The 12,462-nt window shown below is 39.0% G+C and overlaps 2 pseudogenes; one reads left to right on the top strand and one right to left on the bottom strand.

Moving 5' to 3' along the window:
• Positions 1–2,514: 2,514 nt before the first annotated feature.
• On the bottom strand, positions 2,515–5,579 carry LOC146363533 (Ig kappa-b4 chain C region pseudogene; annotated as a pseudogene).
• Positions 5,580–6,035: 456 nt separating this feature from the next.
• On the top strand, positions 6,036–9,095 carry LOC146363532 (immunoglobulin kappa variable 3-11 pseudogene; annotated as a pseudogene).
• Positions 9,096–12,462: the final 3,367 nt, after the last annotated feature.

Raw genomic sequence — 12,462 nt, 5'->3', positions numbered from 1 at the left:
CCTACTATACCAACATGAACATGCAGTATATAAAAGACAAAACCTATAAAATTTGATTAATGTACATTTTAAAGATGCAACACTCCATCTTCATTTCCAAGTTAAGTACTTATGGTGTGAGAGGAATTGTAATGAAATGGTTAAGCAGTTACTTAGATAATAGGTTTCAGTATGTGCAGTGTTTAGTTAATTCATCTGAAAGAATGAAAATAGAATGTGGGGTCCCTCGAGGTTCTGTTTTAGGACCAAAACCTTTTAATTTATATATAAACAACATTTGTGATGTGTCGAAAATGTTAAATTTTGTTTTGTTTGCAGACGACACAAATTTTTTGTGCTCCAGAGAAAACTTGAAAGAATTGGCTAAAATTATGGTTATTGAAATGAAAAAAACTAAAAAAATGGTTTGATGTAAATAAGTTATCGCCGAATTTGGAAAAAAGTTTATGATATTCGGAAACCGTGTAAAGGAAGAAGAGATAGTATTATCCATAGATGGAGTATTCACTGAAAGAGTTACAGAATTGCGTTTTCTGGGTGTAATAGTGGATGACAAGTTAACATGGAAATTTCATGTTGAACATATTAAAAAAAATATGGCCAAAAATATTTATATCCTGGGTAATGTCAGATATATATTAGATTACAAGACAATGCGAATATTATATTTTTCATATTTTTTACCCTATTTGAGTTATTGTGTTGAAGTATGGGGGGATACATATGTGACTAATTTAACAGCACTATACTTATTACAGAAGAGAACGCTTCGAATTATGCATAACGTTAAATATAGAGAACAAACTAATAGTTTGTTTATAAAATCGAAATTATTAAAACTTGAATTTATAGTGATATTACAGACATTAATTATTATGTTTAGAGGAAAAAATAAAACATTATCTCTTAAGTTACAAAGATTATTTGTATTGTGTTCAAAAAATGGGGATAGCAGAAGGAAGTTTTATTTTAAGCATCAGTTTGCTCGGACCACACAAAGGCAAATATGTCCAACAGTCAAAGATATAAGAATGTGGAATTCTCTCCATGATCATCTTAAGGGTTGCACAAATGTTTTTCAATTTAAAATGTGCTACAAGAATAAAATGATAAACGAATATGAAAAAGCTGAAAATAACAGAAGGTAACTGTAGAAAGAATTATCCTTTTAGTTTGATATTTAGTGGTATTGCACATTGTTGAGTATATTGTTTTGTTTTGCTATGTACACAATAATTCCAGAGTGTATTGTGGTTGTAAGTGCCTACTTGTACTATTATAGATAGGGGGCAGGTGTTCATAAGAATTTATTCTTCTTCCTGCTCCTTTTCATGCATGGAAACAGTGTGACTTTTGAGAGGAAGGTTTCAATTTCAATTCAATTCAATTTTATTTATATAGCGCCAAATCACAACAAAAGTCGCCTCAAGGCGCTTCATAGATACAGAGAAAAACCCAACAATCATATGACCCCCCTATGAGCAAGCACTTTGGCGACAGTGGGAAAGAAAAACTCCCTTTTAACAGGAAGAAACCTCCGGCAGAACCAGGCTCAGGGAGGGGCGGGGCCATCTGCTGTGATTGGTTGGGGTGAGAGAAGGAAGACAGGATAAAAGACATGCTGTGGAAGAGAGACAGGGGTTAATAACAGATATGATTCAATGCAGAGAGGTCTATTAATACATGTGTATAGGAATTGAATTACTACTATTACTACTATACTACATTTGAAACAAAATTAAAAATGAAATGAAATGAAAGACGGATTTATCTCATTAATTGTTCTTTTTTGTATTTCCAGCTTCATCAGCAGAAATCATCCTGACTCAGACTCCTAAAGCTCAGTCTGTTGTTCCAGGACAGACTGTCTCTATCAGATGTAAAGCCAGTTCAAGTGTTAGTGATGACATTGCTGGTATCTACAGAAATCTGGAGATACCAAAGCTGTTTTGAGTTCATGTTTTTGCCTCTGTGTATCTGCACATTGGGTCCACCAATCCTGCCTGCACACAGCTCATGAAATACTTAAGTGGAGATGACATATAAGATGTCATGTCATCTGTGTGAGTGTGTGTAATAAAAAACAGGTGAAATAACTGTATCAAGACTAGAAATTATGAAGAGGAAATATATACCATCAACTTGGCTCCTATTTCTTTAAAAGTATATTAAATGTGGAAATAACAATATAGTCAATCTTTTCAAATCATATAACTCTTGTTTTTTATTTTGGTTGGGCTTATTAAATGTTTCTATTTTAAGGTGTATTTGTTAAACTCGAGTACTCAAAGACCATGTTTACTAATTTTATTCTTTTTAGAACAGATCATACACACAAAGGGATGAATGTAGAGGCATTTGTTATGATTTTGGTATTTATGAAATGGAACAATTTTTATTGTTTTGTTTTTTTAATATGAGAAGTAGAAGTAACAAGGAAACAAAGGATGTTACAGCACATAAGCAAAGAGCTGTACCACAAGAAAAACAGCAACAACGACTCAGTAAATGACATCAGGACTGGGAACACTGGTCTCTCCTCAGTATCTCTGAGACCAGAGTCTGGGAGCCCTGGGTGGCCTCACAGGTCACAGAGCCCACCTTCATCCAGTGGTCTGCAGGGAGCCTCAGGGTGCTGCTCCAGCTGTAGAGGCCGTCGTTCTCCTGCACCACGGGGCTCCTGCTCTCCTCCCAGCTGATGCTGCCACTGCCATCCACCTTCCAGGACAGACTCCAGTCTGAGGGGAAGCCCTTGTTGGCCAGACATGTGAGTGTGGCCATTCCCTGCATCAGCTCCTCACTAGAAGGACCCAGCACCTTCAGGGCGGGGCGGGTATCACCTAGGAAACACCAATCAGCTTAGAGGACAGGAACCACCATTTGATTTTCTCCGTTAAGAAGTTTCTGTCAGGTGTTTTTTCTGCTCCACCAGTCATTAACTCACACATTGTTTTACTTCCCTTTAAGAAACCTCTCATGCATATCAGCACAGAGAGAATCATCACACAGTTTGAGCTGAAATATGTTCAAACTACACTGGAAATAAAAGAAGCAGAAGTGGAAACATTTACAGTAGCTTTAAAATGACTACAAGTCTGAGTTATGGATGATATATACATACATACATACATATATATAAAAAAAAAAAACTAAACACCCATCTCGCCCCTGCGGGCGGTTTATCCTTCAAGCTCGGGTCCTGGTACCAGAGGCCTGGGAGCTTGAGGGTCCTGCACAGTATCTTAGCTGTTCCCAGGACTGCGCTCTTCTGGACAGAGATCTCCGATGTTGTTCCCGGGATCTGCTGGAGCCACTCGCCTAGTTCGGAAGTCACCACACCTAGTGCTCCGATTACCATGGGGACCACCGTTACCTTCACCCTCCACAACTTCCCAAACTCTTCTCTGAGCCCTCGTCTCAAGCTTCTCATATTTCTTCTTTTTGATGTTGCTGGTGGTGGTTGCAGCTTTTCTAGCGGCCTCTTCATGGTTCCCATTCGCCTGCGGGATCCCCAGGTACTTGTAACTGTCCTCTATGTCTGCAATGTTGCCTTCTGGTAGTTCAATCCCCTCAGTTCTGGCTACCTTCCCTCTCTTCGTTACCATCCGACTACACTTCTCCAGTCCGAACGACATTCCAATGTCATTGCTGTATAGCCTGGTGGTGTGGATCAGTGAATCGATGTCTCGTTCACTCTTGGCATACAGCTTGATGTCATCCATGTACAGGAGGTGGCTGACAACTGCTCCGTTCCGTAGCCAGTATCCGTAGCCAGTCTTGTCAATGATCTCACTGAGGGGGTTCAGGCCTATGCAGAACAGCACTGCTGTCCCCACTGCTGTGGGGACAGAGCATCTCCTTGGTAGATCCCGCACTTGATGGCGACTTGTGCTATGGGCTTGGAGTTGGCCTCTAGTGTCATAGGCCTTCTTGTAATCAATCCAGGCAGTGCACAGGTTGGTCGGTAATTTAGTAATTTAATGTTAGTGTCGGTAATCGTGGTTGTAGGTATTGTCCGTAGTGCTGCATTAACATCATCTAGCAGACCTTCTGAGGGTACTTCACGTAATCTTGGTAACCGGCTACGGGGGGTCCCAAAATCTCTAAAATTAAAAACATCCTGTCTCAGAGTGATGCTGAATAACTAGTTCATGCGCACATAAGACCACTGAGATGGTGATCAACCTTAGAAGGAAAAGAAGAGCTGGGTCAGCACTAGGGATGGGTATCGTTTAGGTTTTATCCGATACCGGTGCCAAACCGGTACTTTTGAAACGGTGCCGGTGCTTAAACGGTGCTCAAACCGGTGCTTAAAGAATGGAAAACACAAAATTGGTCCAAAAACCTCTCATGTTCAGCTGTTTTTTTGTAAAAAGATAACAATGTTAGCCTTTTCTGCAGCTATAGGGCATATATGGTATCACTCTGGGCTGGAAGCAGTGCTTAAACAATGGAAAAAAAACAAACTTTGTCCAAAAACCTCTCATGTTTAGCTGTTTTCCACTTTTTCTTTGGTCATTTTAGCCTTTTTGGCCAGGGTGAAGGGAGCATCTGCCATCAAACAAGAAGACAGCCGCATGTAACTACGACGGTGTTTGCTAGTTCACCTTACATGCATTAATGTAATAACGTGGTTAGCCTACTCAACGTAAATTACACACGGACAACATTAAGCTACTCACGCAGAGAAGAACGGCTGCTGCTGCCATCATCATCATCATCATTTCTGCTACACTGGCAGGGCTAGGGGCCAGGACTCTCCTCTTCGGGTTTTTGGGGGATGTTGCTAACTCCGGGTCCGATAACAGGCACCACACCCGCAGTAGATGTGCACGGTGTGAGGTCTCGCAGCAAGATATCAAATACGGCGCATTTCTCGGCTTTAAAAAAAACGCTATGCGTCGCCAGGTGTTTCATCAGATTTGAGGTGTTGCCTCCTTTGACAGTATCACAGTATCAGCTTAAAGCACTTGTTGCAGGCTGCTGAGTTTGCATATTTTGCTGTGAAGTACAGCCAGACTTTGACCACTTCGCCTTGGGCATTTTTAATCTGTAGCTCTGCTCTACTGGTGCCCAGTCTGGATTTGTTACATCCATTTCATATGCTGGTTTGCCTGCAATAATGCCAAATCATAAGCTACTCAGTCGACATGACGTGGTTCTGCAGCATCACACATTAGCATGTTTTATCTCATTATCTATGACCTCAGCACATTGAAAATAACACTAAAAGCCTTTCAAGAGTGATATGAATTAATTTAGAACTCACCGGAAAGAAAATGCCGCGAGCAAACCAAAAAAAGCTGGGGATTGCAGAGAACTCGATATCCGCTCGTCTCACCGCTGCAATCCAAGCCTGACGTCTTTGTTTAGTAATATCGGATACATGGGATCCCTCATGTTGCCTCCAGGATGGAAAACGATTAAAAGAGAGCCCATTATCCAGCTTCTTGCCTTCACGATCGTGTGATCTAACGTTGCAACCGACAACACAACACGTACGATCCATAGCTGAAATGGTATCGTTTGTCTGGCCTACTGTCATGGCGGAAGGGGGCGTGGCCCATCTCCTGTGACATCACGCTCCAAAGCCCTATTGGGGGAAAAGGATTCAACCTGAAGAGACATAAACATGGCAAAGAAATGTGGTAGGATCTAAATCTCAAACACAAGCAAACTGCCTTTTTGTTGCAGAAATTTAAACCAGCAAAAACAGGATGTTCAAGGCAAAATGTTCAGAAATCTGAGTCTGTCTCAAAAGATTGCCCCTGACTCCATGAACTCTTCCAGTCCATCTTACAGCTTTTGATTTAACATTGTTGAGTCTCTGTCTTTGTTCAAACTTAAGGCCCGTCTTAAATCCATGCATGTCTATATTTATTTGTATTACAATTCATATTTGAATTATTTCACATTTTCCATTTGATTTTTTTTTTTAATTCAAATTTATCTCTCCACTAGATGTCATGAATGATTTAATTATTCAGCAGAGGACAGCTGCAGCTGACTGACTCTGTGTGTTTGCATATGTGTCCTGCCTCTCTGCTCACAGCTGTTAAGAGGCCAGTGTTGATCAGTGGCTGTCCAGGCCTTTCAGAGCCACTCACACACCAGCAGCACAATGATGATGTCACTGACTCTACTGCTGGCCACCCTGGGGCTCCTTGTTCAGGGTGAGACTCTCTGTGAAAACTTCAGCATGCAGCCAGGTTCACCACAATGATGTTCTGCTATGATGGAGAAACTCTGAAACCAGCAGCACTGACCTTCTTCCATCTGTTCTCCATGTTAGAGAAATGATCCTCTAATGTTTGGATGTTCATCATCTCAATAACTTTTCTCCACTTTTTCATGTTTTCAGGTTCATCAGGAGAAAAAGTCTTGACTCAGACTCCTGAAGCTCAGTCTGTTGTTCCAGCACAGACTGTCTCTGTCAGATGTAAAGCCAGTTCAAGTGTTGGCTCATGCCTCAACTGGTACCTTCAAAAGGACGGAGAATCTCCCAAACTCTTAATTTATTATGCTACAAACCGTCAGTCTGGAGTTTCTGATCGTTTCAGTGGAAGTGGATCTGGGACTGACTTCACTCTGACTATCAGCAGAGTTCAGGCTGAAGATGCAGGAGTTTATTACTGTCAGCAGTGTAACACGTGGCCGTTCACACAGTGATACAACGCTGTACAAAAACCTCACACAGCTGGAGAGGAACTGAGAAAAAAGATCATCTGAACTGACAGCTGCTCAGAAACACACATTATTTTACATTGATAAAATATTTTGATAATTTTAAAAATAGTTTTTAAATTTTGTTATAATAACATTTTATAAATGTTAATCTCATCAGTTCCTCATGCTCAAAATAAAATGTTATTGCTGCAATTAATTATCTGTAAAACAGAGAATATCGATACGAGCAACGATTGAAAACAATCATTTAAATATTTGATCTTTGAATTATGAAAGCTAGAAACTCAAAAGACTAATGACTAATTCATCCTGCTTTAAGTTCTACAGAAACACAAATATTTCTGATTACCATGTAATCATCTTTAAAGCAAAAACTTCAGGCAATGTGTCTCTGAAGTGCTTAGGTACATGCTCTATATTATATATTACTACATTTGAATTTAATTTATCAGTACATACTGACAGTTATAAATATTTCCATTAACACAGCTGATTTGAGAGTATTTATGTTCTATTTTAAATTATTGTTAGCATTACTGTCAGCTATTAAAATGGGATCATAGTAATTCACTGTTAGACAACAAGAGATACAGACTTTTCTCTCTGCTCCTGTTTTTGGTAAAGTTCTCCATGCAAATGATACCATGTACTTTAATTATGTCACTGAATCTCTTTATTAATATAGTTTTAATGTGATGATCAGAATCAAATGCAGGACAAAGAACAGCTTCAGGATGAGGAATTATGAAGAGCAGCTGGTTCATCGACCGCTGACGTGACCCAAACAGCTCGACTCACATTAGATGTGGACATAAGAACACATTCAACCTTTTTACTACACCTGATGTTTAACAATCTGCCCTGTTGGAACTTTTCATGGTTTTCTTCCTCCTTTTGCTTCCGTCTGTCCTTTTGGGAGGAGCTACATCCTGTTTATTAAAAGCTTTATTAAAAGACCAGCAGCAGCCTTGTGGGATCTCATCTCATCCGCTCATTCTTTGAGCCATAAATTTAGGGACTGGAACAGGATCAGCAGATGTTCACATTTTAAAGCATTTTTTATACTTTTTTAAATTTTGTGATCATTTTGGCTGTGTTATAACTTGTGACATGGATTTTTGCAGGAAATCTTCTTTTTGGTCAAGTTTTTTGAAATCTGGTGTCTTTTACTTTTACATGTCATCCGTACTCTGTTGATGCATTTTTCACCCTGTCGACACCTTCGTGAACAAAAATGTACAAGAACAGAATCTGGCATTAAATCCTCATACAACAATATTTTTTCAGCTTTTTTTGTTTTTCATAAATAACTTAATAATTATGCAATCAAATCAGTTTTGTTGCTCAACTTTGACATGTCCAAGACACTAATAATCACCAATGTCCCATCCCCATCCTGTTTATTATATGGAAAATATTTAGTTTTTGAGAGTTTTTTTTAATAAAGATTAAACTGTTTAAAGTGGCATTTAAAGGGTTAAAACTGTAAAAATTATTTTAATTGGAAAAGGGCTCAATTTATTTTTGAAAAAAAAGGAAAAAAATATTGCCATATGAGGACTTTATGGCAAATTTTCTGCATGTACATTTTTGTATATGAAGGTGTCGACATGGTGGAAAATTTGATGAGGCCAGAAGGGTTAAATAAAAAGAGACATTCAGAAAAATAATTTCCACTTAAATAAGTCTAACTGGATACTGAAATGAGCACCTTTGTTTTTGTCAATATCATGAAGTGGTTGATTCACTGACAAACAACATCCCTGCTGGAGTCAGTCAGATCATTTCCATAGAGAGGCACTTTGCATCAGCAGCACCATGCTCCAGTGCTCTGGGAGAGTTTATAGTCCTGAGAGTTGAACACTGGATGACTGACAGCTGTCCTTCATCACAACAGAAGCCACAGAAATCCTCCTCATCAAAAACATGACTTTGATCTGCGTCCTCATCTGGACTCTCCTCTGCTGCTGCTTCACAGGTAAAGTCCAGAGAATCAAACTCCTCTCCTCTATCAACATCTGTCCCTCTGAAATGAAGCCCACAAAACCATGAAGCTGCTTTATGTTTTTGTCTCTGTATCCTCAGAGTCCAGAGGACAGATCACAGTGACTCAGCCTGGAGCAGTGAGCTCTGCTGTGGGAGGATCTGTGAGCATCAAGTGTAGGACCAGTCAGGATGTTTATAGCTCCAACTATTTAGCCTGGTACCAACAGAAAGATGGAGGAGTTCCTAAACTGCTCATTTATGCTGCTAGCAATCGACAATCAGGGATTCCAGCTCGTTTTACAGGCAGTGGATCAAACTCTGACTTCACTCTGACCATCAGTGGAGTCCAGGCTGAAGATGCAGCAGTTTATTACTGTCAGAGTTATCACTATCCTAACAGTCAGCATGTGTTCGCACAGTGAAAAACAGTCGTACAAAAACCTCCCTCAGTCAGACTGAACAGAAACTGAACGTAGTGCTGCAGCTGGAAGATACTGCAGAGACTGATACAGTTCACTGAGGACACACACACACACACACACACACACACACACTGACAGATACTCGCTGTTATCTCTTAAACAACTACCATCATTTTTCGCGCAGTAAGGAAAAGTTGAAGAAAGTCTAGAGAATCTCCTCTTGCTTGCAAAATGATGATAAAGAAAGCTGGGCCGTGTATTGAAAAAAGCTTAGCTATGACCTTTGAACTCAGCTTGAAAATACTGAAATATAGAGAACTGAAATATCTCATCAACTTGGCTTAAAAGAGTCAAATACAGTGTAAATATCATTGTTGATAAAAAAAAAAATTTTAAGAGTAAATGTAGCAACTCCTTTCATTTTATTTTTATTAATCTTTGTTTTATAATGTCAGAAAAAAGCTTATATTATAAAAACATTACATTATAAAAGAAAAGTTTATATTTCAAAAGCTTATATTTTATGATTTCAAAATGTTTGTATGCAGTGCCACTAATACTCTTGATAAATAAACATTTGAATATCTTGTAAGTTGTTAAACATTCCCAGAAAACAACTGAATACAGCACAATTCAGTATAGATACAAGTATGGTATTGTCTTGATTATTATTTGCTCAGTGCTGTGATGAACAAGTTAATCCATTAACAGGTATACAGAACAAAGTTACGGTGCACAGACTCTCTGCTTCCATAAAATGACCTTCTGTTGTGATTTCATAGCAGCTCTGATCTCCTTTAAAACACACGAGTTAAACATGGACACTTGCACATTACACTGACTGAGTTATCAGACTGCAAAATGTTACAGAATCTGACATTTTGTTATTGAACTCATTAACACCAATGGAAAAAAAGCATTTGATTTAAACAAGCGAAACCACATACGGCATCTATTAAACAGCATGGCTTCATAGTAAAAGTGTACAGATGGTGCACTGGCCTACCTGCAGTCCAGCCCTTTCTTTCTCAACAGTTCTTAGACTTTCATAGACTGTTGTTAAAGGAACAGGTTATACTACACAGTGCTGAACATGGCCCAGTCCCAATTGTTGTTTAGATGAGGTTTCAAGTGGGTAACTGCTTTGGCCAACAATGAAGGCAACACCTGCTTTAAACTGTCAAAAGACAGACTGCAGACAATCCTGTCAACAAAATATTCAATAAATTCTCACACATTCCTTAAGACTCTACAAGAGGAGCAGCACAAGGAGGATTAACAACAGCGTTAAAACTGCTGAATAAGATATGGGGTCTGTTACACAACATCAGGAAAATGCTTCATGATGACAGCCTCCTGAGAGTTTAAGAATCTCCTAGTACAACATATGACACCTGTTTCTCTTTCATCCATCTTCACTCAGCTCTCCTATACATCTGTCTGACTGGTTGGGGAGCTGCATTATTTAGTCGGAGCTCAGCTTTACAGTTAAGACTCTCGATTATTTTTGAGAAAAGCAAGTTCAGCCATCACAGGCATGTGATTAGAAAAACAAAGATCAGAAATGTCAGTGCCACTGACGATATGAGAAATGCTAACGTCATACAGAAAGCTATTACTTCAAATTATTCTGGGTTTTTAGTTGATTATGAGTGTAGTTTTCACACAATGTGTCTCCATTACACCTCAATTCTTCTTTAATAAAAGGTGATATAGTTTAATATGTTGAGGTGTTGTTCATCAGAGATTGTATTTAAATAATTTTCTAACAATGTGAAAATCGTTTTTGTGTGTGTGTCCTACCATGTAAAGAATTAGAACTGAAGGCGAATGTACTTTCTTTGATATCATCACCTAATTTTATTTTCTGAAATGACAGCTGTGAACTACAAAAAACTGAAAATGTTACATTTGGTGAGTTTTAGCATTAACTGTATGTTACATATAAACATTTCAAGTTCTTGTTTTCAGTCAGATCATTTCCATAGAGAGGCACTTTGCATCAGCAGCACCATGCTCCAGTGCTCTGGGAGAGTTTATAGTCCTGAGAGTTGAACACTGGATGACTGACAGCTGTCCTTCATCACAACAGAAGCCACAGAAATCCTCCTCATCAAAAACATGACTTTGATCTGCGTCCTCATCTGGACTCTCCTCTGCTGCTGCTTCACAGGTAAAGTCCAGAGAATCAAACTCCTCTCCTCTATCAACATCTGTCCCTCTGAAATGAAGCCCACAAAACCATGAAGCTGCTTTATGTTTTTGTCTCTGTATCCTCAGAGTCCAGAGGACAATATACAGTGACTCAGCCTGGAGCAGTGAGCTCTGCTGTGGGAGGAACTGTGAGCATCAAGTGTAGGACCAGTCAGAATGTTTATAGCTCTAACCGTTTACACTGGTACCAACAGAAAGATGGAGGAGTTCCTAAACTGCTCATTACCTATGCTAGCACTCGACAATCAGGGATTCCAGATCGTTTTACAGGCAGTGGATCAAACTCTGACTTCACTCTGACCATCAGTGGAGTCCAGGCTGAAGATGCAGCAGTTTATTACTGTCAGAGTTTTCACTATCCTAACAGTCAAGCTGTGTTCACACAGTGAAAAACAGTCGTACAAAAACCTCCCTCAGTCAGACTGAACAGAAACTGAAGTGACTGCTGCAGCTGGAAGATACTGCAGAGACTGATACAGTTCACTGAGGACACACACACACACACACACACACACACACACACACACACACACACACACACACACACACACACACACACACACACACACCTCACAGTCTTTCTAAAATAATTGTAGAAATAATAATCATTTATTAGGCACTGATACAACTTTAACTGTCATAACAAATGTCTTACCCTAATGTTAATATGGGTTTGACTCAAAACATCAGACTTATGTACATGCTGACTAACTAGTAAAGAAGAACATGTGAAACACAAAACAGTTGATACTGTGAGTCAGATCTGTGATGAAGAAACTCTGCTGTAAATATTCAAACTGGGAAGTAGTTATTAAATGAGAATATTTTAGTAAACTGCAGTACTGATATATGTATGTTTGTAGATTGCTCAGCTACATTCTTGGTCACAGAAATATTTCACATGATTTGATCTGAAGATTTAAAGTTTAGTTCATCAAGTCTTTAACTTCATCTTTGTGACATAAATTATTCTGACATTTACACTTTTTAACCTGCACTGATGTTCTGAAAGAGACATTTTTTAGTGTCTCCTATGTTGAGAAAGAAAGTTTAGTTTTTCTTTGGGTTATTTTCTTAATTCTGACTTTGATGTCATCATGGGTCACATGCAGGTTACAGTAATCTGTCACCATCTTTTTCTGCCTCTGCTACA

The sequence above is a fragment of the Perissodus microlepis genome, chromosome 22 (genome assembly GCF_051167445.1).
Source record: "Perissodus microlepis isolate ML-2025 ecotype Zambia chromosome 22, ASM5116744v1, whole genome shotgun sequence".
NCBI classification, from domain to species: Eukaryota; Metazoa; Chordata; class Actinopteri; order Cichliformes; family Cichlidae; genus Perissodus; species Perissodus microlepis.
Note: the sequence above shows the minus strand (reverse complement) of the source record. Positions and strands in the feature narration are given on the sequence as shown.